Source organism: Bos grunniens, chromosome 3 (assembly GCF_055505025.1).
Source record: "Bos grunniens cultivar Pamir isolate PY7600 chromosome 3, Bosgru_T2T1.0, whole genome shotgun sequence".
Lineage (NCBI taxonomy): Eukaryota > Metazoa > Chordata > Mammalia > Artiodactyla > Bovidae > Bos > Bos grunniens.
This window is the reverse complement of record NC_141167.1, coordinates 8036316-8053077: the sequence shown is the minus strand read 5'-3', so window position 1 is coordinate 8053077 and position 16762 is coordinate 8036316. Positions and strand designations below refer to the sequence as shown.

Genomic DNA, 16762 nt, shown 5'->3' with positions numbered 1-16762 from the left:
GAGGTGATGAAACACAGGCATGGAGTTATTCTGTAATGATTAATGTTCAGAGGGCATGCTGCCTTCCAATGACATGCCATTTTGCTTAAGTGACTTGATGATAAGATAAAGATATGGGAACAAATATAGGTGGCACAGCCCCACCAGCGACGGAGCACCTTCTGGTTTGTGCAGAGATGGCCCTGGGACTGCAGCTTCGGCAGCAGGTGCTGGCTGGACTCCTGCTCTGTCTGTGCACCAGGCGATGGGCCGAGGCTGGGAAGGTGCTGGTGGTCCCCATGGAGGGCAGCCACTGGCTCAGCATGCGGGAGGCTGTGAGGGAGCTCCACGCCAGAGGTCACCAGGCAGTGGTCGTTGCTCCGGAGGTGAATATGCACATCAAGGCAGAGGACTTTTTCACCATGAAAACCTACGATATTCCCTACACACAGGACAAATTTGATTCCCTCATGAAGACTCATGTACATATGCTTTTTGAAAGAGTACATTGGGTAACGATGTTTTTGAAAACTATGGCATCTTTGAAAAAAGCGTCTTTACTCTTTGAAAGGTCTTGTGAGGGGCTGCTGTATAATAAGGATCTAATCAGGCACCTGAATGCCAGTTCCTTTGATGTGGTTTTAACGGACCCTGTTCACCCCTGCGGAGCAGTGCTGGCTAAGTACCTGTCCATTCCTGCTGTGTTTTTCTTGCGTTCAGTTCCCTGTGACTTAGATGTTGAGGGCACAGCATGCCCAAACCCTTTCTCTTATGTTCCTCGGTTATTAACAAGGAATCCAGACCACATGACATTCTTCCAAAGGGTCAAGAACATGCTCTACCCTCTGAGCCTGAAGTACATTTGCCAGGTTACCTTCACTCCTTATGAACGTATGGCCTCTGAGCTTCTTCAGAGAGATGTGTCGCTGGTGGAGATTCTTGCCTCTGGATCCGTGTGGCTGTTCAGAGGAGACTTTGTGATGGACTACCCGCGGCCCATCATGCCCAACATGGTGTTCATTGGGGGCATCAACTGTGCCAACAGGAAACCTTTATCTCAGGTATGTATTGCTGCTTTTGTTCAATCAGTGCTCCTAGTGGAGCACAATCTTTGAATTAAAAAATTTTTTAAAAACTTTTTCACCACACTGCAACCTAAGGCCCTTGCAGTGAAATGGATGGTTCCAATCACTAGACCAACAGGGAATTCCCAAGTGGAACATATTTAAAAAGAACAGCCTACTTCCACGTGCTTACTTAGCTACTGATCTTTCTAAAGATTTCTACCTTGCATTCTCCTTTGAACAGTCTTTGTTGAGACATTATTAAAGTGCTCCAGGAGTGTAGTGTAGGTTTGTGATGGAATTTGAGATGAATGAGAGGCAGGGGTGAAGGTCCATGTTAGGTTTGACAAGGAATGGGGTGGTTTGACCATGATTGTCCTTTCATACAGCCTCTGTTGTAATGTTCGTGCAGTTTTCTCAATCAAGTAGGAGCCAAGAACTTGAGCTGTGAATCCACCGTCATGGGTTTTTTGCTTGGGGGTGTTCAACTGGAGGAGGAGAGAATTGGCAAATACATTTATTGTCCTGATACTTCATCGTGGTTTTGTCTTGGAAATATATTGGGTGTGATCACTGGAGACTTCAACCCCAAAAGGCAGCAGAATTTCAGAGAGGTTGAATAAATAGAGTGGAAGGGAGACAAAACCGGAGATGGAAGTCGGGCTCTCTGTGATCAGAGAGAGGAATAATTGAGCCAAGTTTCTTGAGATGGAGCTATGCTGACCAGAAGTTTTCTGACCAGGAAGGAGTTGGGGTCTGGAGTAATGTGGGGGGATGTACAGAGTTGAATGGCGTGTCAGATGGGTGCTCAGCATGGGCAACTGAGGTCCTCAAAGGTTAGTGGTGGGGGCCGGAGAGGAGGTCAAACTGAGCCAAGAGCACAGTGAAGGTGGTGACAGGGATGCTGAGAACTGAGAACAGGAAGGGACCGAGCACATCACCACGCCTACCGCAGCCCAGTCACCAACCCTGCATTTCTATGGTGCAAGCTACAGCTTCCCTCATAGTTTCAGAGTCTGCTTATATTAACCCTGAATTATTGTTGTTGTTGTTCAGTTGCCAAGTTGTGTCCAACTGTTTGTGGCCCCATGGACTGTTGCACACCAAGCTTCCCTGTCCTTCACTATCTCCCGGAGTTTGCTCAAACTCATGTCCATGGAGTCAGTGATGACATTCAGCCATCTCATCCTCTGTATTCCCCTTCTCCTTCTTCTTCCCTAAGTCTTTCCCAGCATCAGGGTCTTCTCCAATGAGTCAGTTCTTCTCATCAAGTGGCCAAAGCACTGGAGCTTCAGTTTTAGCAGCAGTCTTTCCAGGGAATATTCAGGATTGATTTCTCTTAGGATTGACGGGTTTGATTTCCTTGCTGTCCAGGGGAGGCTATGCAGTCTTCTCCAGCACCACAGTTCGAAAGCATCAGCTCTTCAGTGCTCAGGCTTCTTTATGGTCCAACATTCACATCCATATATGACTGCTGGAAAAACCATAGGTTTGACTGTATCAACTTTTGTTGGCAAAGTAATGTCTCTGCTTTTTAATACACAGTCTAGTTTTGTCATAGCTTTTCCTCCAAGGAGCAAGCGTCTTTTGATTTTGTGGCTATAGTCACCATCCACAGTGATTTTGGAGCCCAAGAAAATAAAATCCGTCAGTGTTTCCACTTTCCCCCCATCTATTTGCCATGATCTTAATTTTTGAATGCTGAGTTTTAAGCCAGCTTTTTCACTCTCCTCTTTCACTCTTATCAAGAGACTCTTTCATCTTCTTCATTGTCTGCCATGAGTGTGGTATCATCTGCATATCTGAGGTTGTTGATATTTCCCCTGGCAATCTTGATTCCAGCTTGTGATTCAAGCTGTGTGGCATTTCGCATGATGTACTCTATATATAAATTAAATAAGAAGGATGACAATATACAGCTTTGACATGATCATTTCCCAATTTTGAACTAGTTAGCTGTTCCATGTTCAGTTCTAACTGTTGCTTCTGGACCCACATACAAGTTTCTCAGAAGGCAGGTAATGTGGTCTGGTACTCCCATCTCTTTAAGAATTTTCCGCATGGTTGTGATCCACAGAATCAAAGCCTTTCAAGTAGTCATGAAGCAGAAGTAGATTTTTTTCAGGAATTCCCTTGCTTTTTCTATGATGAAGTGGATGTTGGTAATTGATCTCTGGTTCCTCTGCCTTTTCTAAATCCAGCTTGTACATCTGGAAGTTTTCAATTCACATATTGTTGAGGATTTTGAGTATTGCCTTGCTAACATGTGAAATGAGCATGATTGTGCAGTAGTTTGAACATTCTTTGGCATTGTCTTTCTTTGACGTTGGAGTGTAAACTGAGCTTTTCCAGTCCTGTGGCCCTTGCTGAGTTTTCCAAATTTGCTGGTGTAATGAGTGCAGCACTTTAGCAGCATCAATTTTAGGATTTGCAATCGCTCAGCTGGAATTCCATCACCTCCAATAGCTTTGTTTATAGTGATTCTTCCTAAGACCTGCTTGACTTCACAGTGCAAGACGTTTTGCTCTCGGTGAGTGACCACACCTTTGTGGTTATCTGATGATTAAGACTTTTCTTGTATAGTTTTGTGTAGGCTCCTCTGTCTGTGAGCTATACCAGGCAAGAAAACGGAGTGAGTTACCATTTCCTACTTCAAGGGACCTTCCGAACCCAACCTGGGGATAGAGTCCATGTCTCCTGTGTCTCCTGCATTTGTAGGAGAATTCTTTACCACTGCACCATCTGGGAAGCCCTGAACATAAACTATAAGATGTAATAAAGATCCAGAATAATGCACACTTCAGTCCCTACACAGAGCCTGCACGGAGGCATGGGGCCGGTCTCTCCTGTCCAAAGTGCAGCAGGCCCTGGAGCCTGGCGTCCTCCGAACCCCACTGTCATTACAAAGAGCTGCCTTTCCAACTGATGATTTAGGTAACAGGAAGTTCTACTCCATGAGGCAGATAAAGAGTTCTCAAGCAGCCCTTCTGCTGTTTTCTTTAAGGATTCTTCCAGAAGTTTCCATATGAGGTAGCTGTTTGGACAGACTGTCTCCTGAGCAGTGCATGAGGTGTGCAGTATATAACAAGAACAATCCAGGGAGCCACCATCCCCTCCCTGCTGAGAGAGGGCTGTTCTCGTGATGTTATATGTTTCCCTGGATGTGCTCTGTGTTCACTCATGATGAGGAGAAATAGTTTAAAGAGTTCTCAGATAAGGTCACACGCAACAGTGGTTCTGGGTGGGGACTGGGGCAGAGGTGACTCCTCAGCGTTCAGTCCAGCCCCAGAGAACAGGGTTAGCAGAGAGGTAGGAGGTGACCAAGGGAAAGGACAGGCACAGCCTTGCTTTGCGTCTTGGATGAACAAGAGAGTGAACCTGAATGCTCCCCAGACAGAGCAGCAAGTCTTACTTTTTCCCAGGAAAGGGGAGTGGTCTTCCGTGGGTGAACACACAAGTGATGAAACACAGGCACGGACTTATTCTGTAAGGATTAATGCAAACAGGGCACACTGCCCTCCAATGACATGCCATTGTTCTCAAGTGACTTGATGACAAGGTATGGAAACAAATATAGGCAGTGCAGGCTGAGCAGAAAGTCAGTAGCTTCTGGTTTGTGCGGAGATGGCTCTGGGACTGCAGCTTCGGCGGCAGGTGCTGGCTGGACTCCTGCTCTGTCTGTGCGCCGGGCGATGGGCTGAGGCTGGGAAGGTGCTGGTGGTCCCCATGGACGGCAGCCACTGGCTCAGCATGCGGGAGGCTGTGAGGGAGCTCCACGCCAGAGGTCACCAGGCAGTGGTCGTTGCTCCGGAGGTGAACCTGCACATCAAGGCAGAGAACTTTTTTACCGTGAAAGTCTACACCGTTCCCTACACACAGGATGAGTTTGAGTCCATCACGAGGACCCATATTCATGTCTTTTTCCAAAGAGTACATTTTCTAACAATGTTTTGGGAAGCTATGGCAACTTTGAAAAATGTGTCTTTGCTCTTTGAAAGGTCTTGTGAGGCACTATTGCATAACAAGGACTTGATCAGAGACCTGAATGCCAGTTCCTTTGATGTGGTTTTAACAGATCCTTTTAACCCCTGCGGGGCAGTGCTGGCTAAGTACCTGTCCATTCCTGCTGTGTTTTTTTTGCGATCTGTTCTCTGTGGCTTAGATGTTGAGGGCACAGCATGCCCAAACCCTTTCTCATATGTTCCCAGGTTGTTAACAAGGAATTCAGACCACATGACATTCTTCCAAAGGGTCAAGAACATGCTCTACCCTCTGGCCCTCAAGTACATTTGCCAGGTTACCTTCACTCCTTATGAACGTATGGCCTCTGAGCTTCTTCAGAGAGATGTGTCGCTGGTGGAGATTCTTGCCTCTGGATCTGTGTGGCTGTTCAGAGGAGACTTTGTGATGGACTACCCACGGCCGATCATGCCCAACATGGTGTTCATTGGGGGCATCAACTGTGCCAACAGGAAACCTTTATCTCAGGTGTATACTGCTGCTTTTGTTCAATCTGTGCTCCTAGTGGAGCACATGTTTTTTAAAAAACTTTAATTCGATGTGCTTCATTATATACTGATCTATCTAAAGATTTCCACCTCTCCTCCTCCCAGCAGTCTTTGGTGAGCTAAATTTGTTGAAGTGTACCAGTAGTTAGTAAAGGTTTGTGATGGTCTTTGAGAAGAATGAAAGGTAAGGCTGAGGGTCTGTAATAGGATTGACAAGCCATGTGTGATTCAACCGCGATTGTCCTTTTGAAAAGGAACTGTCATAAAGGTTGTTCAGCTTTCTCTAGCTGAGGGAAAACAGAGAACATGAGCCATGAATTCCTCCATCAGGGGTTTTTGGTTGAAGGTGTTCAGTAGGAGGAAGGAAGATCTGGTAGATTGCATTTGCTGCCCTGATAATTCAGAGTAGTTTTATCTTGGAGGGGATTGAGGTGTGGTCACAGAAGACCTGAACACCAAAAAATCAGAAGTTTTAGAAAAGTGGAATAAATTAATTGTAAGTGAGACAATCCCAGGGAGAGAAGTTGGGTTTTCTGTGATTACAGAGAGAAATAAGTGAGAACATTTCTACAGAGATGGAGCTGTGCTGATCAGATGTCTTCTGTCTGGGAGTTGGGGTCTGGAGTAAAATGTAGGACTGTACAGTTTGGATTCCCCACAGAAAGGTCATCAAGGTGGGACATGGAGGTCATTAAAGGCTAGCTGTAGGGGCTGGAGAGGAGCTAAAACTGAGCCTATGAACATAGTGAAGGTCTGGACAGCGATGCTGAGAACTGAGTCTCAAAGAGGAAAGATTTGTTATGAGGGGGTTGACCACATTTGCAAACCTCCCGTAGCCCAGGTCACCACACCCCAAGTTTTCATGGTGGGAACTATTGTACTCCTAATGGTTTCAGAGTCTTCATATGTTAATCCTGAATATGTGAGTTTAAGTGAAATAGGACTCTTGTGGGCAGGATTTGTTTTCTTATCCACTGAATCAACCATCTTTTTGCCCTCTTTTGTCACATGTACTGAATTTATATTAACTTCCATGATTTAGTTTTCGTATTCTGATTTTTACATCTCTTTTCATTAACGTATTTATTATTGCTCAACTCTAACTTCATTTTTCTTTATTGCTCACACTACAAAGTTTTATTCTACTTTATTTCCTCTTCATGCAATGCATTTGTCCAATGATCAAACATGTATGTATCTGTGAGATTTGTAAAAAGTGAAATGTAAGGAGGTGGTGTTCTTTTTAGTTTTTCTATGTGAGTGTATGCCGGGGTCCAGCCCCGGCTGATCCAGGGTATTCGAAGGAGAGATGGCATAGGCGACCTATTTATTTAAATATTTATCAAAGATATAAAGAGTAATAGAATGAGGATAGCTCAGTAGGAAAATTCAGTGGAGAAAAGAGGCTGAGTAGCTTGGTTTACGCGGGAGACCAATAAAACTTCAAGACGAGAAGTTTGCACCACTTATGTAGGCCGCAGGCGTCCTTCCGTTCTCCCGAAGGAGAGGAGACACTGAGGCCTCCCCGGTCGGATCTTAGAAGCCCAGGCATAATTAGCAAGCATGGCGGGTTCCACGCTCCAGATGGAGACTCAGCCAGAATTTGGAAGAGAGAGCGACATGGGGAGACCAAGTTGCGGTGAACAAGGCCCGCACTTTATTTTCCAAAGTAGTTTTTATACCTTAAGTTGTGCATAGAGGATAATGGGGGAAGGGGTGGAGTCATGCAAGGGCAGCAGTTCCTGGTCCTAATCGAAGCCAGGCTTTCAAACTTATCATATGCAAAAGTTCAGGTGAATTACATCATCTTCTGGCCAGGAGGCCTGTTAACATTTTAAGAAACTTATTTTTCTCTAAAGGTGATTATTCCAAAGTCAGGCACCAGCCTCCAAAAAGGCATTGGACAAAGCTGCATTCCTATAGTGCAAAGGTGAGGTGGGCTCAATCAAGAAAAGAATTAACTCAAGGGTCCAAGGTTACAAACACTGAGGCTACTACTTACATTTCTATACACCCATTATATCAGTCAATACACTGCCAAGGACACAGTAGGTAAGGAGTATGGAGACTTAGCAGCAAACATTGGCCCAATAAGTGAAAAAACCTTTCACCAAAACAATTTCTAATCAGTCTTTTAACTACTCAAAGGAATCTGTGTTTAGACAGTTTAGAACATCTCCTGCCTCTCACAGTTGGGAGGCTCTGAACAATCACATGTGGCCGGAAAAACCTATTCAGGCAGGCTAGAGGATTTCCAAAGGAGTTTGTAGGTTGAAACACTGTCACACCCAGGAATTATTAACTGGAACTGTAAGCTAACTCTTTTTTTCAGAGAGAGGTAGTGGGGGACAGCCCCCCGTAAAGTCAGAGGTGTAGGTGAAAGCACAAAGCAGAAAGTAGGCAGACTCTGGTTTTGGGGGTAGATGCTTGAGAATTTCCAGGGGGACTCCTGAGGCTTGATCCCGCCTGCGTATGCCGAGCCTCCTTCCTCATGACCTTTGTCATGGGTGGAGCTCCTCACGCTGGCTCCTGGCAGTGATAGAATTCCAGTTGAGCTATTCCAGATCCTGAAAGATGATGCTGTGGAAAGTGCTGCACTCAATATGCAATATGCACTCAATATGCAATATGCTGGCTCCCGGCAAGTGTATTTTCTAGAATTAACTGCATTGGCTCAAATCTTCACTCCCATTTTCCTAGCTGAATGACCTTGACTGGGTGAGTTAACCATGAAGAAAGTGAAAGTCGCTCAGTCATGTTCGACTCTTTGTGACCCCATGGACTGACTGTACAGTCCATGGAATTTTCCAGGCCAGAATACTGGAGTGGGCAGCCATTCCCTTCTCCAGGGGATCTTCCCAACCCAGGGATTGAACCTAGGTCTCCTGCATTGCAAGCAGATTCTTTACCAGCTGAGCCACAAAAGGGAAGCCCAGAGTTAACCATTCTGACCTTAATATTGTCACTGTGAGCACACAAATATTGTCTATTATCATTACTTAAAATATGCGCAGCAGGAAAAGTTGTGTCATTTGGAGGCATTTAGGTATGTTTCTGCCAAATGAAAGATCACTTACCCTGAAATTCTCAAACGTTATACATGGTAAGCACACTCTTATCATTTTTGTTCCAACTAAATTGATTTTGCTTTGAGATTTTGTCAGTCTTATTTATTTGGTATGTTTTATCCTTAGATGTGACTCCTTTAAATGTTTATGGAAATTTTTTTCACAATAGGAAAGATAAAATTTGTAATATTTTTGTTCCTTCTCCTTCTTAAGGTTTATGATGGGTTGAAATATTTTATGGGTCCCCTCAAAGAAATAACTTTTGGATTTGCTCATTCTTTTTACTATTTTTGTTTTCTGTTACATTAATTGCAGCTTATTGTTTTTGTTGATGATATCATCTTGTTTCCTTTGTTTTACTTTATAGTTGTTTTTCTAATTTCTTATGTAAGCATTAAGTTCCTTTATGTTTTCTTAATAATGAAGAACTGAAGGTTATAGATAAAACATTCTCCCCATTCCTTAGATTTTGGTATAAACTGCTCTCATTTTCTTTTTTTTAACTTAAATGCATGTTTTTTATTTCTTCTTTGAGTCAGTGAGTAGTTTTTAAAAACGAGATTGTTTCCAAACTCCCATATAGTTAACATTTGTTGCATCCATCTTTCTGTTATCTTTTGCAATTATTTTGAATTATAATCAGAGAATGTTTCTTGTGGAGTCACTACTTTAAAAAATGTTAATAGGTTCCTTTATAGTCTAGTACAGAATAGTCCAATGCAAGTCACATACGTAACTGAAAGCTTTTTAGTAGATATATTTAAAAAAAGCAAAAAGAGGGTTAAAATTAATTTTAATTATATATTTTACTGAATCAAATATATAAAAATACTAACCTTTAAACATATACTCAATATAAAAAATTTTCAGGTACTTGTTTGTCTTTGTTTCTTTCAGTTTTATTGAGATATAGTTGACATGCTTCCCTGGAGGTTCAGATGGTAAAGACTCCTCCTGCAGTGCAGGAGACCCGAGTTCCATCCGTGGGTCGGGAAAATCCCTTGGAGAAGGAAATGGCTACCCGGTCCAGTATTCTTGCCTGGTGAATTCCATGCACAAAGAAGCCTGGTGGGCTACAGTCCATGGGGCTGCAAAGAGTCAGACATGAGTGAACAACTCACACTTTTGCTTGTCATTTTCCTGTAGAAGCTTACGGTGGACAGCAGAATGATTTGACTTACCTAGATCATGAGACGTTTACTAAAACAAATTTAGTGATCACCCGTTATCTCACATAGACAAAAAATTAAAGGAGTTAATGTTGTTAATTCTTTCTGGAGTTATTTCTCCAGTGATCTCCAGTAGCATATTGGGCACCTACCAACCTGAGGAGTTCATCTTTCAGTGTCCTATCTTTTTGCCTTTTCATACTGTTCATGGGGTTCTCAAGGCAAGAATACTGAAGTGGTTTGCCATTCCCCTCTCCAGTGGACCACATTCTGTCCAACCTCTCCACCATGACCCGCAGTCTTGGGTGGCCCCACACAGCATGGCTTAGTTTCACTGAGTCAGACAAGGCTGTGGTCCATGTGATCAGATTGGCTAGTTGTCTGTGATTGTGGTTTCAGTCTGTCTGCCCTCTGATGTCCTCTCTCAGCGCCTACTGTCTTACTTGGGTTTCTCTTACCTTGGACATGGGGTATCTCTTCACGGCTGCTCCAGCAAAGCACAGCTGCCTCCCCTGACCTTGGATGCGGGGTAGCTCCTCGCAGCTGCTCCTGCGCTCAACATTCAGAAAACTAAGATCACGGCATTCTCCCATCACTTCATGGCAAACAGATGGGGAAACAGTGGAAACAATGGCTTACCTTATTTTGGGGGGGCTTCCAAAATCATTGAAGATGGTGATTGCAGCCATGAAATTAAAAGACACCTTACTCCTTGGAAGGAAAGTTATGACCAACCTAGACAGCATATTAAAAAGCAGAGACATAACTTTGCCAACAAAGGTCCATCTAGTCAAGGCTATGGTTTTTCCAGTAGTCACATATGGATGTGAGAGTTGGACTATAAAGAAAGCTGAGTGCCGAAGAATTGATGGTTTTGAACTGTAGTGTTGAGAATACTCTTGAGAATCCCTTGGACTGCAAGGAGATCCAACCAGTCCATCCTAAAGGAGATCAGTCCTGGATGTTCATTGGAAGGACTGATGTTGAAGCTGAAACTCTAATACTTTGGCCACCTGATGGGAAGAGCTGACTCATTGGAAAAGACCCTGATTCTGGGAAAGATTGAGGGCAGGAGGAGAAGGGGACGACAGAGGATGAAATGGTTGGATGGCATCACTGACTCAATGGACATGGCTTGGGTAGACTCTGGGAGCTGGTGATGGACAAGGAGGCCTGGCATGCTGTGGTTCATGGGGTCGCAAAGAGTCAGACATGACTGAGCGACTGAACTGATACTGCTGCTGCTGCTGCTGCTAAGTCGCTTCAGTCGTGTCCGACTCTGTGCGACCCCATAGACGGCAGCTCACCAGGCTCCCCTGTCCCTGGGATTCTCCAGGCAAGAACACTGGAGTCGGTTGCCATTTCCTTCTCCAATGCATGAAAGTGAAAAGTGAAAGTGAATGTTGTTAATTACATCCCTAGTGTTTATTTCTCTTATAGCTCCACATCTGCACCCTTAGACTGCCTTCACCCAGTCCCCCTCCCCGCGTCTCCTGCCTCTGGTAGCCACAGATCTGGTTTCTCTCTCTCTGAGTTTCTTGCTTGTTTTTGTAGTATGGTTGGCCTGCAGCACTGTTTGCTCCTATTATGCAACTTAGAGTTTCAATACTTTGATACAGTTAAAATAATCACCACAATAAACCCAGCTATGATATTCATCATAGAAATGTATTACATAACTACTGACTGTATTTCACACACTCCTTTCATACCTGTGACATTTATTTTGCAGCCGAAAGTTTGTATTTTAATCCCCCTCAGCCTTCTCTCTCCTCTCACTCTCCTGCTTTTTGTCAACTACCTGTTTGTTCTCTATGAGTCTGTTTCTGTTCACTTGCTTTGCCTTTTATTTTTCTTGTATAAGTGAAATCATGCAGTATTTGTCTTTCCCTGACTTACTTCACTAAGCGTGATACCCTCTGGGTCCATTCATGTTGTCACAAATGACAAGATTCCTTTCTTTCTTATGGCCGAGCAATATTCAGTAGCCAGTATTTTCAACTGTAGTAAACGAGGCTGCAATGAACATAGGGGTGTATATATCTTTTCTAATTAATGTTTTTTGGGGTATGTTTTGGATAAATACCCAGGAGTGGAGTTGCTGGATGATATGACAGTTTTGTTTTTAACTTTTTGAGAAACCCTGTACTGTTTTCCATAGTGACTGCAACAATTTACATTGCCCACAATACTGCCCTAGAGTTCCCCTTTCTCGACATCCTCGCCAACCTTTGTTATTTATTGTCTTTTTGATAATAGCCATTCTGACAGGTGTGAGGTGATAGTTCATTGTTGTTTGATTTGCATTTCTCTCATGATTAGTGATGTTGAGCATCCTTGCACGTGCCTGTTGGCCATTTGTATGTCTTCTCTGGAAACATGTCTCTTTAAGTCTCAGTCCATTTTTAATCATGTTGTGTTTTTTTTTTTTTTTTTGGTTGGTATTGACTTGGAGTTCTTTGTGTCTTTTGGATATTAACCTATTATCAGATATATTATTTGCAAATGTCTTCTTCCATTCAGAAAGTGGCCTTTCCCTTTTGTTAGTAATTTTCTTTGCTGTTCAAAAGATTTTAGTTTGATAAAGTCCCATTCGTTTATTTTACTTTTGTATCTCTTGTCTGAGGAATCATATCCAAAAAAATGTAACAGTAATATTAATAGTAATATTTAAAAAGTTAAAGAGGTTACTGCCTTATGTCTTCTACCCGAAGTTTTATGGCTTTAAGTCTTTAATCTATTTTGAATTTATTTTTGTTCATAGTGTGAGAGAGCAATCCAGTTTGATTCTTTTGCATGCAGCTGCCAAGTTTTCCCAATACCATTTACTGAAGAGGCTCTTTCCCGCATTGTATATTATTACCTCCTTTGTCGTAGATCAGCTGCAGTATAGATCTGAAGTTATTTCTGCCGTATATTCTGTTCCACTGATACATGTGTGTTTCTGTAGGACCTTACTGCTTGGATCACTGTAGTTTTGTAGCATAGTTTTAAACCAGGAAGTGTGATTCCTTCAGTTTGACTCTTTTTGAAAAAACTGAAGTATAGTTAATTTGAACAATGTTGTGTTAGTTTCTGTCATACAGCAAAGTTACTGAGATATATATTCTTTTTCATTACAGATTATTACAAGGTATTGAATATAGCTCCCTTTGCTGTACATGCTAAGTCACTTCAGTTGTGTCCGACTCTGTGCGACCCCATAGATGGCAGCCCACCAGGCTCCCCCATCCCTGGGATTCTGTACATAGGAATTTGCTATTTATCTCTTTTATGTATAGTGATATGTAGCTGTTAATCTCAAGATCCTAATTTAACTCTCCCCTCTCTTTCCCTTTTGGTAACCAAAAACTTCTTTTCTATGCCTGTGAGTCTGTTTCTTTTGAAAAATAAGTTTATTTGTATCATTTTTTTAGAGTCCATGTATAAGTGATACCACATGATATGTGTCTTTATCTGATTGTTTCACTTAGTATGATAATCTCTAAGGCCTATCCATGTTGCTGCTCCAGTTCTGTTCTTTTTTCTCAAGATTTTTTTGGTTATTCAGTCTTTTATGCTTCCATAAAAATTTTAGAATTATTTTTTCTTTTTCTTTGAAAAATGCCATTGGTGTTTTGATAGATACTGTGTTGAATCTATAGCTTGCCTTGGGTAGTATGGTCACTTTAATAATGTTAATTCTTTTAATCCATGTATCCACAGTGTATCTTTCTATTTGTTTGTGTCATCTTCAATGTCTTTCATCAGTGTCTTATAGTTCCCAGAGTATAGGTCTTTAACCTTCTTATATTTATTCCTAGGTGTTACATTCTTTTTGATATGATTGAAAATAGAATGGTAATATTATTAATAATTTCTTTTCCTGATAGTTCACTCTCAGTGTATAGAAATGCAGTAGATTTCTGTATAATAATTTTGTATGCCTTCAGTCAGTTCAGTTCAGTTCAGTTGCTCAGTAGTCTCCGACTCTTTGCCACCTCATGAATCACAGCACACCAGGCCTCCCTGTCCATCACCAACTCCCGGAGTTCACTCAGACTCATGTCCATTGAGTCGGTGATGCCATCCAGCCATCTCATCCTCTGTCGTCCCCTTCTCCTCCTGCCCCCAATCCCTCCCAGCATCAGAGTCTTTTCCAATGAGTCAACTCTTTGCATGAGGTGGCCAAAGTACTGGAGTTTCAGCTTTAGCATCATTCCTTCCAAAGAAATCCCAGGGCTGATCTCCTTCAGAATGGAGTGGTTGGATCTCCTTGCAGTCCATGGGACTCTCAAGAGTCTTCTCCAACACCACAGTTCAAAAGCATCAATTCTTCAACACTCAGCTTTCTTCACAGTCCAACTCTCACATCCATATATGACCACTGGAAAAACCATAGCCTTGACTAGACGGACCTTTGTTGGCAAAGTAATGTCTCTGCTTTTGAATATGCTATCTAGGTTTGTCATAACTTTCTGTCCAAGGAGTAAGCGTCTTTTAATTTCATGGCTGCCATCACCATCTGCAGTGATTTTGGCCTTAACATTACTGAATTCACTGATGAGTTCTAGTAGTTTTTGGTGGTGATTTTAGGATTTTCTATGTGTAGTGCATATCATGTAATCTGTGAAAAGTGACAATTTTACTTCATTCTGTCAACACCAATCGTGGAGCTCATGTCATCCTGCTGGAGGGTGGGTGAGGCCCAGGAGCACTGGTAGGCAATTCTAGGTCCCAGGTGGCTGAGAGCTCAGGAGATTCTAAGGTAGCTGGTCACTAGTGGATGGGTCTGTGTCTCCACTCAATCAGCCCTTTTACATGAGGCATCCTTGTACTGGTGTTGACAGGGTGATGGGTGGGGCTGGGTCCTGATACTATTGATCTAGAGAGAGAGGATTTCAAAATGGCACTAGCCAGCACAGTGGCATCGTTAGAACTGAGCTCCCCCAAAACAGTTGGCGGCCATATTTATATCCCAGAATGACCTCTGTCTCCTGCCTCTCTGAGAGGCTGTTTAAGATCAGCAGGTGGGTCTGACCAGGCTCCTTTCTGATTGCTGCTTCTTCCCTGGTCCCTAGAGTATGTGAGATTTTGTGTGCACGCTTTGAGAGTGGAGTCTGTATATCCTACAGCCCCTGGCTCTCCTGAAAGTAAGCCCCACTGGCCTTCCAAGCCCAACATTCTGGAAACCCTTCTTCCCATTTCAGGACCCCCAGGCTAGGAAGCCCAATGTGGGCTCATATCCCTCACTCCTGAGGGAGAACCTCTGCAATACTAATTAACTCCCATTTGTGGATCATCCACCGTGGGGTGTGGGTCTTGATTATACCATATCTTCAGTTCAGTTCAGTCACTCAGTTATGTCCGACTCTTTGTGACCCCATGGACTGCAGCATGCCAGGCCTCCCTGTCCATCACCAACCCCCAGAGTTTATCCAAACTTGTGTCCATTGAGTCGGTGATGACATCCAACCATCTCATCCTCTGTTGTCCCCTTCTCCTCTTGCCTTCAATCTTCCCCAGCATCAAAGTTTTTTTCAATGAGTTCTTCATATCAGGTGGCCAAAGTATTGGAGTTTCGACTTCAACATCAGTCCTTCCAATGAACACTCAGGACTGATCTCCTTTAGGATGGACTGGTTGGATCTCCTTTCAGTCCAAGGGACTCTCAAGAGTCTTCTCCAACACCGCAGTTCAAAAGCATCAATTCTTCGGCTCTCAGCTTTCTTTATAGTCCAACTCTCACAACCATACATGGCTACTGGAAAAACCATAGCCTTGACTAGACGGACCTTTTTTGGAAAAGTAACATCTCTGCTTTTTAATATGCTGTCTAGGTTGGAGAAGGAAATGGCAGCCCACTCCAGTGTTCTTGCCTGGAGAATCCCAGGGATGGGGGAGCCTGGTTGGCTGCTGTCTATGGGGTCACACAGAGTCGGAAATGACTGAAGTGACCTAGCATAGGTTGGTCATAATTTTCCTTCCAAGGAGTAAGCATCTTTTAATTTCATGGCTGCAGTCATCATCTGCAGTGATTTTGGAGCCCAGAAAAATAAAGTCAGCCGCTGTTTCCCCATCTATTTGCCATGAAGTGAAAGTGAAAGTCACTCAGTTATGTCCAACTCTTTGTGACCCCATGGACTATACAGTTCATGGAATTCTCCAGGCCAGAATACTGCGTGGGTAGCCTTTCCCTTCTTCAGGGGATCTTCCCAACCCAGGGATCGAATCCAGGTCTCCTGCATTGCAGGCGGATTCTTTATCAGCTGAGCCACCAGGGAAGCCCAAGCATACTGGAGTGGGTAGCCTATCCCTTCTCCAGTGGGTCTTCTGAACCCTGGAATTGAACCAGAGTCTCTACAAATCTTGTGGTTCCTTCTTTATATACTTAGTTGTGGAAGATCTTTTCAGCTAGTCTTTGGTGTTTCACATCAGTATTTGCTCTATAAGTTGTAATATTGGTGAGCCTGTAAGAGGAAATGAGCCCAAGGTCTTCCCAGTCCAACATCTTGGCCAGTTTCCTCAATATAAAATTATTGAGATACTTCAGAATTAAAAATTTCATACTAAGTCCTCAAGACCTGGTATGTCTTTTATACATACAGCACATAGCAATTTGGACTCTACACATTCCAAGTACTCAATACTCGTACATAGTCAGTGGCTACTATGTGAGACAGCATACGATCAGTGTTTGTAAACATTCCATATGTAAACCTAAAGAGGTATATTTAAATTTTTCTATTAAGAAAAGCTCAGTGTGCCCAATTCAGAAAATAATACCTAAAAATATCCCCCCATTTAACTGAATTTTTCTCAAATTACATTTGGAAGTTTTACTAGTTTTCCTTTAAATATATAGCTTTTAGATTGTTGCACATAGGTTTATGACTGTTGTGTTTTCTTCATAAAATTTTCTTTTTAATGCTTAATTGTGGTAAAACATCCCTAACATAAGATTTACCATTTTAACCACATTTAAGTGTACAGTT

General features: G+C 42.9%; 1 protein-coding gene and 2 pseudogenes across 3 annotated transcripts in view; all 3 read left to right on the top strand.

Moving 5' to 3' along the window:
• LOC147374915 (UDP-glucuronosyltransferase 1A9-like) overlaps window positions 1-16762 on the top strand; it is a 128125-nt gene that overhangs the window by 38364 nt on the left and 72999 nt on the right. The window lies entirely within an intron of this gene.
• LOC147374925 (UDP-glucuronosyltransferase 1A3 pseudogene) lies at window positions 99-1109 on the top strand (annotated as a pseudogene).
• LOC147374924 (UDP-glucuronosyltransferase 1A3 pseudogene) lies at window positions 4579-8679 on the top strand (annotated as a pseudogene). Its single transcript, XR_015155146.1, has one exon. The product of XR_015155146.1 is annotated as a UDP-glucuronosyltransferase 1A3 pseudogene (transcript).